Genomic DNA, 13,135 nt, shown 5'->3' on the forward strand with positions numbered 1-13,135 from the left:
TGCCTTCTTGTGGTCACTATGCATCATAACTACTGGTCAGACAGTCAAACGGTCGGATTGTTGGATGGTCACTTAGGCTTTTATATATATAGATGTTTTTTATATTACATAATATATTGAATATATTTATAAAATATATTACATACACTTACATAACATATCTAATATAAACACAGAGCAAGTGAGCTCTGCGTTAATTAGTATTCTTTGGTGAAAGTAACAAAAACTCATCTGAGCTAGAAGGAGTTCATCTTTTCCAATAAGTTTCTAAGCAGAGATTCACTCTTTTATTAAGATTCACTCTTAATTCACGCTTACTCATATTAAGACTTTTCACCTCATCACCTCCTCCTCAGTAACCTCAGCACATATATGATGATAACATGCTCATTTGCCTATTTTTTAGTCAGCAAATGTGTATAGAGTAGCTACCATATGTCAAAGATACTTTAAGTACTGGGGATTCAGTGAATAACATAGAAGAGATTCCTGCTTTCTTGTAACTTTAGTATAGTGGGGACGAGGAAAAAAAATGATAGAAAAAAATTCAAATTGAGGAAGCACAGTATGAAGGAAACAAAGGAATTGATAGCTAGTAACAGTAGAGACTCTTTAGATAGAATGGTCAGGGGAGGATTTCTGATGAGGTGGTGTTTAAGCTGCACACAAAGGAAAAAACGAGGGAATTATGGGTGGGCAGTATTCCAGGATGAGGGAATGGTATGCAGAAAGGGCTTGGAGTATTGATGAATTGGACAAAGACTAGAGTGGCTAGAAGGAGAGATGAAGATGGGACACAGAATGAAGGTAGAGAGATAGTCAGGTGCCCCATCATATAAAGTCTTAGGCCATGGCAGGCAAATTGGATTTTACTCTAAGGGTCATGAAGATTTTCAAGCAGGAGAGTAATGTGATCAAATTTATGTTTTATGACAATCACTTTTGATGCAATGTGGAGGATGGATAAAAATGTGGTTACGAGTGATAGACAGGAGACCAGTTAGTAGCTTATTGAGTAGTCCAAGGGAAAGATGAGGTGACTTGGTCTAAGATGGCTTGAGGCAAATTGAAGTAAAGAAGATATATGTTTTAGATCAAGCATATCAAACTCAAAGGCTTACAAGGACCAAAGAAACAAGGTTTAAGTTTATGTAGGCCACACAAAAAAACAAAAGCTTCAGTTTTCATAGAAATATAGGTTTATTTTGATAGAGACATGTTGAATACAAAGGGTGGAAATAAATGAGTAATTATTAACATAAAATAATAGAACATTTTAATAAAAATTAATATTTTTTAACATTAACTTACCAGACACTGGAAAACTGCACAAATTAATAAGTGTAACTCAAATAAACCTATTTTTTCTTGTTCTCAGAAAGTGAAATATTTCCTGTTGCACACACCAAACAAGTCAGTCCGAGACTAATGACATGGCAATCAGCTGCTAAAATATTCGCTGCTAGTATCAGTGGAGAAAAATGGTGCGCCTGCGCATAAGGTGGGTAAGGGAAATGAAGGCAACATGATTATAGTAATCAGTTATTAGGAACGTTGTAGTTAATAATTATGTATAACTGGATGTTGTTAAAATTAAGTTACAAAATTTTATTAAAACGTTTCTTACATGCTGTTACATTGGCTGGGCCAATATTCGTTGTGGGCCGCATGCAGCTCACAGGCTGCGAGTTTGATATGCTTTTTTTTTTTTTTTTTTTAGATCTTACGTGTTTTAAAGGTAGACTGGACAAGACTCACTGATGGATTGGACATGGCAATGTGTGAGAAAGACAGGAATCTTAGCTTTACTTAAGGTTCACTGGGTGGCTAGTGAACATATCAGTTGGAATGATTTGGGCCTGAGTAACAGAAATCTTTGGTTGAAACACAAAGAAATGAATGGGTTCCTGTAAGTTCAGAGGTAAGACAGGCTTCAGGGTTTACTTAGCACCAGTAGTTCTGGAGAAGTCTAGCTCGTGGTTAAACACCCAGGTGTGGCTGTTTGGGCCTAACTGTAGGCAATTACAAAATTTACCTGGCATGCCTCCTGGGGATTAACTGCTTTTCCTTAGCTTAGCAGACTTGGTGCACAGCCAGTGCACTGCATTCTCTGAAGGGCTTTGCAGTCAAGGACTTGGGCCTCTCTGACTCATATGCTTCATATACTTGCATTCCTAGCTCCAGGGCCTTTAATCCTAGGTCTCTTAATCAGAGACCTTTGGCTGAGGTCTTTAGGCTCCTCTGCTTATCCCTTATTACAGGGGGAGGAGTACTTTTCTGCTCCTAGCCTTTCCTCCTCGGCCCTCCCTCCCCGGGTCCATCAAAATGCTGGAGCCTTTGTTCCGTGAGATGTCCTCCAGAGGCAGGTATATCTAACTCACCTGAAACCTTGACTGGTGACCTGTTCCACGGGGGAAATGGAGGGAGTATGCTTTGTCTGGTTTTAACCTTTTGTTCATACCACCGTAGTGATTAAAAGCTTAAGGCTTTCTCATCTTTGGCTTGCCCATAATCTGCTATACTGACACCTGACGGCTCTTTCTTTCTTTTTATTGAATGCCATTGGGTCAGTTTTACGGGCAGAAATAGACTATTGGGGACTACCGTGTTTCCCCGAAAATAAGACCTACTTACAGGTTTCCTTCTGAGTGAAATATAAGGCATCCCCCCGAAAATAGCCTCCCCCCCCCCCCCCCCCCCGGCTAAACATGAGAGATTTGGTCCACTGATTCTGAAAGAAATGGAGTCACAAGAAATTCACCAGGAAATTCAGGAATTGGTTTGTTATGATGATGTTCCAGAAGATGACATGATTGTCATTGAATAAATGAGTAAATTCTTGATACTGTAGGACTCACAGTTTGTCTGGTTTGTGTTGACAACTACCATACTACCGTGCCGTATACAGGTAATAAATTTCCTTTATTTTCATTTAACAATAAATGCGTACCATATTCTTCTTCATGGAAAAATAAGACATCCCCTGAAAATAAGACCTAGTGCATCTTTGGGAGAAAAAATTAATATAAGACACTGTCTTATTTTCGGGGAAACAGGGTAGCTATTAGTTATAAGAAATATTAATCATGCTCTGTGAACCGTGATTGCTTTGTTCTTACTAAAGAAAGCATTCTAACCTGGCTGGGAGTTTGCACGTGGGACCTGGGGGCTCACCTGGAAATTTGGCCCATACTCCCCATCCAGGAGCCTATTATCATGGAAAGATGAACAACCTTATTGCAGAAAATGGAGGCACCAGCCCTTTGCAAAACCCCAGCTTTTTGTACTCCTCACCCCCAGCCCTTTTCAGACCCTCAGTCCACATTGTCTGTAAACTGTAACCATTTTGCATATCCATTCTTATTCCTTTTGCCTATTTCCCCATGTAATATTTGTCCTTCTACCCAATATAAGCAACTGGCTTATAGAGGGAGGTGGGAGAGCAGATTTTGTGGATAACCTCTGCTCTCCCACACTGCAGGCAGTATTGGAATAAATACTCATATATGATTCAACTCTGTCTCTGATGAATTGGCCGGAGTAGTGACAGGCAGCCTGTCACCTTGGTTGTGTAAGTGATTAAAGGCTTAAGGCTTTCTAATCGTTGGCTTACTGGTTTAATCAGCTCTGCTGACATCTGACAGCTCTCTCCCTCTCTCTCTGTTTATTGAATGTCAGCAGGTCAGGATATGATGATGTCTGAACTACTGGGACATCTCCCCATCATCCTGAGGATAAAGGTAATAGGTGGAGTAGGGCAAAGATGAAAGATTTGTAGAGAAATAGAGCCAGAGCTGTCAGGAGTTCAGCTGGGTTGGGAGAGGCCATTTAGCATGTTAAATTTTTTTTTTTAATTCCATGGCAACTTGGAATTGTAGTGCTAGAAAAAACAAACAAACAAAATCCAACTGAGGAAATTTGGTAATCTAATTAGCTTTATTAAGTGACTCACAAATTGAATAACATGCCAACTAGCAACTCCTACGGTGCTTGAGGGACTGTACAAAATGGAAGGATTTTATAGGAAGAAGGATAGAGCAAGGGAGCTGTTGAGAACAGGAAGGATTGTCTATGGCCATACCACCCTGAATGTGCCTGATCTCAGAAGCTAAGCAGGGTTGGCCTGGTTAGTACTTGGATGGGAGAATAGGAAGGATTATTCTCAGGGCTTGACATCTTTTCTTTGGGGGAAGAAAAGGAAAGGGTTATCATCACACAGATTGCCTCTTCTTTCTATAGGGGTTGGAGAGGGCCCCTGTGACAGATTTCCTTACTGATGCTTGGCCAGAAAATTCCACACTTATTGGTTAAAATTACATTTCTGGGAAAAGTTGAAACTGAAATTAGACCCGCTATTAAATCTTGATTTGGTATCATGGGCTTTTAGTGCCAGTGATGCTATTTTAGGCTCATGTTTTCTTCCTTTAACAATTGTGAGAATTATGATATTTGAAAATAATTTTATACTAATTTATATTATAACTAGAGGCCCGTGCATGAAATTTGTGCATGGGGTAGGGGGGTGTCCCTTAGCCCACCCTGCACCCTCTCCATTCTGGGACACCTCGAGGGTTGTTAAACTGCCCGTTTAGACACTGTCCCACCAGGTCTAAATGAGCAGTCGGACATCCTTCTCACAATCCAAGACTGCTGGCTCCCAACTTCTTGTCTACCTGCCTTCCTGATTGCCCCTAACTACTTCTTCCTGCCAGCCTGATTACCCCCTAACCACTTCCATGCCATCCTGATTGATGTCTAACTGCTCCCCTGCCAGCCTGTTTGCCCCCAACTTCCCTCCTCTGCCAGCCTGGTCATCCCTAACTGCTCTCCCCTGCAGGGTTGATCACCTCCAATGGCCCTCCCTTGCAGACCCGGTCCCTCTCAACTGCCCTTCCCTGCTGGCCATCTTGTGGTGGCCATATTGTGTCCACATGGGGGCAGCCATATTGTGTTTTGGAGTGATGGTCAATCTGCATATTACTTTTATTAGATAGGATAGAGGCCTGGTGAATGGGTGGGGGTCAGCTGGTTTGCCCTGAAGGGTGTCCTGGATCAGGGTGGGGATGCCCTTGGGGTGTGAGGTGGCCTGCGCCAGGGGCCTGTGGTGGTTTGCAGGTCAGCCACTCCCCCTGGCAATCCAAGCAGATCTGGAATTTATTTACCTTCTACAATTGAAACTTTGTAGCCTGGAATGGAGCCAAGCCCCCTGCTCGCTCTGTGACCATTAGCCATTTCTATTGGGACTTACGTATCTTCTATAATTGAAACTTTGTAGCCTTGAGTGAAGGTCTAGGTAGGCCAGGGTGTGTGGAAAGCTTGGCTTCCATTGTTGCTGGGGAAACCCAAGCCTCTCTCAACTGCTCTCTGTGGCTGCAGCCATCTTGGCTGGGGTTAATTTACATATTTGCTCTGATTGGTTGGTGGGCATGGCTTGAGCGGAGTGATGGTTAATTTGCATATTATTAATTTATAAGGTAGGATATGCTATGTAGATATTAGTAATTATTATTGTCTCATTATCCCTAAAGCAGAATTTCTGCTATGAGTTTAGAAGAACTGAATTCTAGTCCTGGCTCCATTACATGCAGTGATTTAATCATTTAATCTTTATAATTTACTTAATATTTTTAAAAAAATATATTTTATTGACCTTTTACAGAGAGGAAGGGAGAGGGATAGAAAGTTAGAAACACCGATGAGAGAGAAACATCGGTCAGCTGCCTCCTGCACACGCCCTACTGGGGATGTGCCCACAACCAAGATACATGCCCTTGACTGGGACCCTTCAGTTGGCAGATTATTATCCTTTGGATAATTGGAGAAGTAGACACCTGGAAAAGAATCCAAAATCCCAACAGATATACAGGAATGTGAGCAATCTTTGCTGTCAGAACTGGTCCACAGCCAATAACAGGCTACCTGTCCTATCTTTTTCTCACTCTCTGGCTGCTGTCGTTTTAAGTTAGAACATCTCAAAATTGTTTTCTTGTCGAAGGCTTTGATCAACCCAACCATTTAAAACTCGTGTCAGCATTATAATTTAAGAAGCCTAGCATCTCCTTTTCCCTCATCTCCAAACCCCCATTTCTCTGCCTTCGCCTCCTGGGGCCTGTGGACAGTTGGGTTTGAGTGAGGCCTTGGGTTCTATGGACTCCGTTCTCAGAGGACTGCTATGAGGGCTGCTCTATGTGCACTGGCCCAGCTCTAGAAATGTGTGTGTGAGGAAGCAGGGGTGGGGTGAGGAAGAGGCAGGAAAGTAGCTTGGACGGTGCTTGCTCCTAGCCGTCTCTGGGACTCTCTGTCGGGGAGATGGGTTTAGCAATATGTGACAGTTTGAGGACTTCCTGGCCCCTAAGAGCTCAAAAAGGAGTTGTATAGCTGTCCCTGGGCTGGGAGACTACAGAGAGATAGGAAGCAGGAACACTCCTCTAGGGCCTTCAGCAGGGGACTTGGTAATCTGCTTGTTTGTTCACCATTAGCCCCTGGGAGGTAAACACCTCTTTGCTTTGCAGTGTTGTTTCACTGCCATCCTTCAGAAAACTAAGAACCAGACTTGAGCTCCAAGTGGACAATTAAGAAAACCTCAAAGGTGCCTCCCAGACAGAGAAAAGAATTTCAGTTAGGACAGATAGAATGTACCCCCAGCAAACTAGGACTAGGGAAGAGGATCACCAATGCATCACACCATGCTGTCTGAACGTCCAACTGCCAGTAAGTATCTGCATTTCTTTTCCTGAGGGCTTTTTCTGGACCCAGAGCCTGCCTTGTTACACATCTGGCAGGCTGGGGTGCAGGCCCCAGGGGCCACCCTCAAATAGTGGCAGATGGAAGTTAGTGTATAAAACTCCATCTTCACTGAAACCAGTTTGGCTCAGTGGTTAGAGCATCAGCCTGCAGACTGAAAGGTTCTGGGTTCGATTCCGGTCAAGGGCATGTACCTTGGTTGTGGGCACATACCTAGGGGGTATGCAAGAGGCAGCTAGTTGATGTCTCTCTCTCATCGATGTTTCTAACTTTCTATCTCTCTCCCTTCCTCTCTGTAAAAAAAAAATCAATAAAATATATTTAAAAAAATAAAATAAAACTCCATCTTCCTCACTCCTTGAGTGGGAAAACTCTAAGGTGTCTTTTATTCTGTCCTCCAAAGTTCTCCAGCAGGATGAGCGCTAGTTACAGAGCTAACTTCCCTAATAATAATTCTTTTATTGGCTTTCTTCCCTTCCTTGACTCACTTTCCTGTTTGCTACCAAACTTTCCCAGGATCACCTCCCACATAAACTACTTGTACTCAAATTCTTGTCTCGGGGCCTACTTCTTAGGACCAAATAAATTTGTACTGTGACAAGAAGGACTGAATAAAGCAAAGGGATATTCCAGCCTGTGCTCCCTGACTTGACTCCCAAAATACTTCAAGGTTGGCCTGAGGAAACAAAAAAGAAGTATGTAATAAGACTGACAAGCTCAGGGGGCCTTCTGGCAGGCCTGACATGCTCAGTAACCGAAAGTAACCACACAGAATGGTCTGATCACAAATTCCTAACTAGACAGATTATAGCAGGTAAACACTTCCCAAAGGTCAATCTTTACCTTAAGCAAGCTTTGCCCATTGTTCTTATACATCTAGGATAACATCCTTTAAAATGTCAGAGTAATTTTCTTTTTCTATCCCTCAAAGACACAACCAAGGGCACCAAAGCACAAAACCCACAGAATCCCTCATTGTTATCTTGTTCCCAAATACCATCTCTGTGCTGTAAATGTTAATCACTAACTATCCTGTACCCATCAATGTAAAAGAAGTACATGTTTCTCTATTTTGCCTTTCATCCAGTCCTAGAGATTCCCCTGCTATACATCTACTGTTACAGAATTCACCAGCTGACTGAAAAATACACAGGACTACTTGGAGGTCCAGAATAAACCCATTTATTTTCATACTAGAGGTCTGGTGCATGAAATTTCATAGACTGGAGGGGGGAGGGTCCCTCAGCCTGGCCTGCCCCCTCACAGTCTGGTAGCCCTCAGGGGCGGGAGGTGCCCCTGTGATCAGGGCAGGGAAAACAGCGCCCCCCATTACACTTCTGCTGCTGCCAGTGTCCGCAGCGCAAGCCTCGGCCTGCCCTGGTTACCTGAGCCTCAGACAGCCCTAGGTTGCTGGGCAGTTCTCCAAATCCTGAGTAATATGGAAGAAGCTTTCTCTTTATACCCTTTGGTTTCTTTGTTTTCTTTGAGTTTCCTAACTACCAGGCTTTTGTGGTGGGCTTCCATAGACCCTTCTGAGTCAGTTAGAATGGGGAAGTTAGATTGTATCTAAATGCCTGCTCTGGGTTGTACCAGTGACCTCCCCTCTAGCTAAGCTGTTACATTCTTTGTTTATGGCCCCTTTATAAATTGGGAGTAATTAGGAAAACAGGTCCTGCCAGACCAGATTGTGGAGAAAGGGGCAGTGACTTAATTTTAGGCTGTCAAGAATGTACATTAAAAAAAAAAGGAGGGATCCAAGATGGCTGCTCGGGTAGACACCTAACCGCAGCAGCACACAACAATTTCAATGGAATACAACTAAAATGTAGAGTGGACATTGCCCAGAGCTACAGGTAGTCGACTGACTGAAAATTCTACAACAAGAAGGAAAGAGAAAACCAGAAGGAAAATCAGAGGAGCTGAAAAAAAAGCCTAAGGTACGGAGACATGCTGCGCGCTCGCACGCACGCGTGCGGAGAGGTCACAGCCGGAGAGGAGGAGAGGGCTGGGTGCTGCCTGGCGTTCCCTAGCAGGAAGGAAATAAAACCCCCAGCCTGGGCTGAACCCCCAAACCGGCAGCGCTGAGCCCCAGTTATGAGCCAGACCCTGGGGACCCAGGCTCCGGCCGGGGAGACGGGGCTGTGAGGCGGAATCCCAGGGGAGCAGTGAAAAGCATGGCGGCCCCCTCCCCCCCCCAGAGTCGTGCGCACATTGCGTGCAGAGGACTGAATGTTGACTCTGATGCTGGATTACCCTAGCGTGAAGAAACAAAGCCTCCGGCAGCGCTGAGCCTCAGTCCGGACTGCTCTGAACCCCAGTCCTGGACCAGACCCTGGGGACCCAGGCTCGGGCAGGGGGAGACGGGGCTGTGAGGCAGAATCCCAGGGGAGTGGCGAAAAGCGGAGCCCCCAGAGTCGCGCGCACTGCGCGCAGAGGCCAGTCTGTTGACTCTGATCCTAGACTCCCCTAGCGGGAAGGAGAAAAAAAAGCTCCAGACTGGAGGAATGCGACAGGGAGCAGGAGCCCCTGCCGGACACCAGCCAGCCGGGCGCCAGCAGGGAGCCGGGCGACGGGGCTCCCAGCGGGGGGGTGCCCCTGAGCCATCGACCTCTGAGCTGGAACAACGGAGCCAAGGCCGGGGGCTGCTTCCTGGGCGGCGCCGACCCCGGCAACAGGCTGGAGCAGCGCGGGAGCCCGTGGAGAACAAAGGGGTGCCACAGGCCAACCTGCTGAGCTCCCAGGAAAAGGAGGAAGAAACCAAAGTTCTCAATGTGAAGAAATCAAGTGAGAGCAAAATATAGTAAAATTACTTAAGAAAGAATACAAAGAAGGTCTTGAAAAATCAAAGACTAAGTCAGAACTCAACTCACCAGTCAACATTGCAACATAAATGCATTAAAAAAAAAAAAAAAAGGACAGAATGTTGGAACAGCGGCAGCCAGGCCTAGAGTGCCCAGGCACAAAGCAATGGCAACCGGGCCCGGAGCAGCAACAGCCAGGCCCCAGAGCAGCAGCAGCCAGAACCAGAGCAACAACAGCCAGCACTGGAGCAGCCAGACCTGGGGCAGTGGCAGCCAGGCCTGAGGCGGAGGCAGCCAAGTCCAGGGAGGCCAGTCCAGGAACACCCAGACCCGGAGTGGCCGGGCCCGGAGAAGCCAGGCCCAGAGCAGCCAGGTTGGGAGCAGCCAGGTCCAGAACAGCAGTAGCCAAGCCCGGAGCATCCAGGCTGGGAGCGGCCAGGTCCGGAGCGGCCGAGCCCGGAGCAGCAGCAGCCAGGTCCAGAGCAACTAGGTAGGGAGCGGCGGTGACCAGACCCGGAGCAGCTGGTTGTGGAACGAACCAGAGCAACAGAGGCCAGGCCCAGAGCAGCCAGGCCCGGAACAGCTCGCTCCTCGCCTGCCCCTGCCCCACGGCTGCCTCTCAGACATGGCTGGAAACTTTTATGGGAACTTGAGTGTCTGCTGAATCAAGTGATGAAGGCTTAGATCTGGATGTGTTGAGTTAGTATAGGGCTGGGGTGTTGATCTGTGAGTGCCTTGGGTGGGGCCTGGATGAGGCTGGTTGACCTATTTGGAAATGTCTTTTGTGTGAAATGTATCATTGGGCATGTGGTGGTATTACTGATATGAGAAAATGCTAAGTAACTGATTTACTATCTGAAAAGGGATTTAGTATTGCGGAAAGGGAGGGAGGAAGAGACTGAACATAAACTGCACCTATGGATGAGGACAATGGGGGATGGGGAGGGGGCGGAGGGTGGGGTGGGAACCTGTTGGAGGGGGGAAGAAATGAGGAACCTTTGTAACAATATGAACAATAAAGATTGATTTAAAAAAAAAGTACATTAAGTTACTAGCACAGAATGCTAGCCTCCCCCAAAATGTCTTATTTTCCCCATCACTACAACCAGTGGATTTTATGCACCTTCTTTACTTATTCTCCTGTTGTGGGTTCGAACCATGGAGTCAAAATAAGATCACTGGAGGCTGCTAATTGATTTGAAAAAGCAGGCAAGGATTTATTGAACTGGCCAGGACGGCCTTGAAAGTACCACACACAGGTGGAGTTCATACTCACGACTGCACCATTTCAGGTGTAGGCAGTCCTTTTAAAGGTCTAAACAGCAAAAATTTTCCTTTGTTTTAAATTCTAAATTATGAATGTTGGGAATAGCCAACAAGGTCGTTCCAAGCCACATCCTGCTGGACATTGGAATGTGGACCTATCTTCAAAAAGCAGATAGTACAGAAGCAGATCTGAGCAAAGTTAATCTCTAAAGGTTATCTGCAGTTTCAACTCTTGGGGCTACTGAGTCAATGGGAATCAATCTCCTATGGTCCACGACATAGGAAAATTACCTTTGTGAGTTTTCAGGTCTCAATCTGGAAGCTGAGGGAACTTCTCTATTGTTTAAGCAAGTAAGTGAGTGCAGAAGCCAGAAGAGCAGGGTTAAAATTCAAACAGCATTTTTTACCCAGGTATGGTTGCTACCATACTTCACTCCCTTAATTCTAATATATAAAATAAGCTGAAAAACTGCCATTCTCAGGAGCACTTAAGATCTTGCTCACTAGCTATGTTCCCAGTTTGGCTCAAATAAAGTCATAGAAATTATCTACAGATTTGGACATTTCTTAACACCTGAAAGGATTTTGTTTAGGGAATTTGACTGGCAGGAAATAATGACCTACAGATACTGATGTCATGTGTTCCCAGCTTAGTCAAATCATCCTATAGAGCCGAAACCGGTTTGGCTCAGTGGTAGAGCGTCGGTCTGCGGACTGAAGGGTCCCGGATTCAATTCTGGTCAGGGGCATGTACATTGGTTGCGGGCATATCCCTGGCAGGGGGTTTGCAAGAGGCAGCTGGTCGATGTTTCTCTCTCATCGATGTTTCTAGCTCTCTATCCCTCTCCCTTCCTCTCTGTAAAAAGTCAATAAAATATATTAAAAAAAAATCATCCTATAGTGAAACTCTTACATGCTGGGAGCTTCCAATCACCTTTTATAGTACTTAACTCCAGTTTTTAGTTCCCTACCTTTAATTATGAACGAATACAAGAATACTTCAAAGATATTCTGGGTTTAGTTTCAGACCACTGCAATAAAGGGAATATTGTAATAAAGTGAGGCATAATTTCTTTGCTGGTGAGGATAGTCTTGTCTTCAATTTGTAAAAATATGCAACACCTGTGAATCGCAATAAAACAAAGTGCAATAAAAGAAAATAAAGTATACCTTATTTTATAGTTGAGTACCACCAGAAAATTTCTAACATGATAGATGGAGATCAAATTATTAGCAAAATTCCAGCTGAGAGGAATATGGTACTATTCAGGAAGAAGAAAACTTATAAAATGTAATATTAATATCTTCACAGGGATAAGAAATCTATGAAGCAAGGCTATGATGCTACACAGAGAGATCTGAAAAATAAAAGAATTCTAGAAAAGTAAAAACTCTACTATAGTATAGGTGGCCAGGAGATAAATTTAAGAAATTCTCCAATAAGCTGAAACCGGTTTGGCTCAATGGATAGAGCGTTGGCCTGCAGACTGAAAGGTCCCGGGTTTGATTCCGGTCAAGGGCATGTACCTTGGTTGCGGGCACATCCCAGTGGGGGTTGTGCAAGAGGCAGCTGGTTGATGTTTCTCTCTCATCGACATTTCTAACTCTCTATCCTTCTCAATTCCTCTCTGTGTAAAATCAATAAAAATATATTTAAAAAAAAGAAATTCTCCAATAAGTAGGAGAAGGACCAATATGGAAAACAGGAGAGTAAGATAAATGGCAATGGAACTCTAGAATAGATGTTAACAGTTTGGGCTTGATCATAGATAGTAACCTTTTTATATTTGAACAAAAAAACAAAACTTGGGCAAGAATGGAGGCAGAGGTGCTTGGCTAGGCAGCTCTTGCACTGGTGAGGAGAAATGTGAATCTGATGTGCACGTGGGCATTTTGACAGAAATGAACTGAAAGGATGGGAGATTAAACAGTGGAACTGACTCAACTAGTGACCTAGCAGGTGTAGGCGGTGGGCCTGTGGGTCTGATGTAAAAAGAGGAGGTGGTATCTCAGATGAATTTGAGTCAATTAAGAAAGAGGAGGAATGAATAATTAAGCAAGATGAGGAATGAATGAGGAGACTAGCAGATTGGAGTGCTGCGTAAAGAGGTAGGATGCAGATTTCCTAGGCTCAGGTTCACTGTGTGTCCCACACTGGGATAAAGTCCTGGTCTTCACCTTCGGAGCTTGGTGCCCGAACAGGGTCAGATGTGAACTACCACGAAACTGGTGGGGGCAGCGGTGAGCGTGTGTGCAGGGTATCTGCTAGGAGGAGTGTGAATGCACACTCCCGCAGAGCTCACAGCCCCTGCGGGGCCCGCCCG

The 13,135-nt window shown here is 44.8% G+C and overlaps 1 protein-coding gene across 1 annotated transcript in view; it reads left to right on the forward strand.

The window, feature by feature from the left end:
• The window catches only part of DCP2 (decapping mRNA 2), a 58,109-nt gene that overhangs the window by 9,445 nt on the left and 35,529 nt on the right, over nt 1–13,135 (forward strand). The window lies entirely within an intron of this gene.

This window comes from Pipistrellus kuhlii, unplaced genomic scaffold (genome assembly GCF_014108245.1).
Source record: "Pipistrellus kuhlii isolate mPipKuh1 unplaced genomic scaffold, mPipKuh1.p scaffold_m20_p_4, whole genome shotgun sequence".
In the NCBI taxonomy this organism is placed as follows: Eukaryota; Metazoa; Chordata; class Mammalia; order Chiroptera; family Vespertilionidae; genus Pipistrellus; species Pipistrellus kuhlii.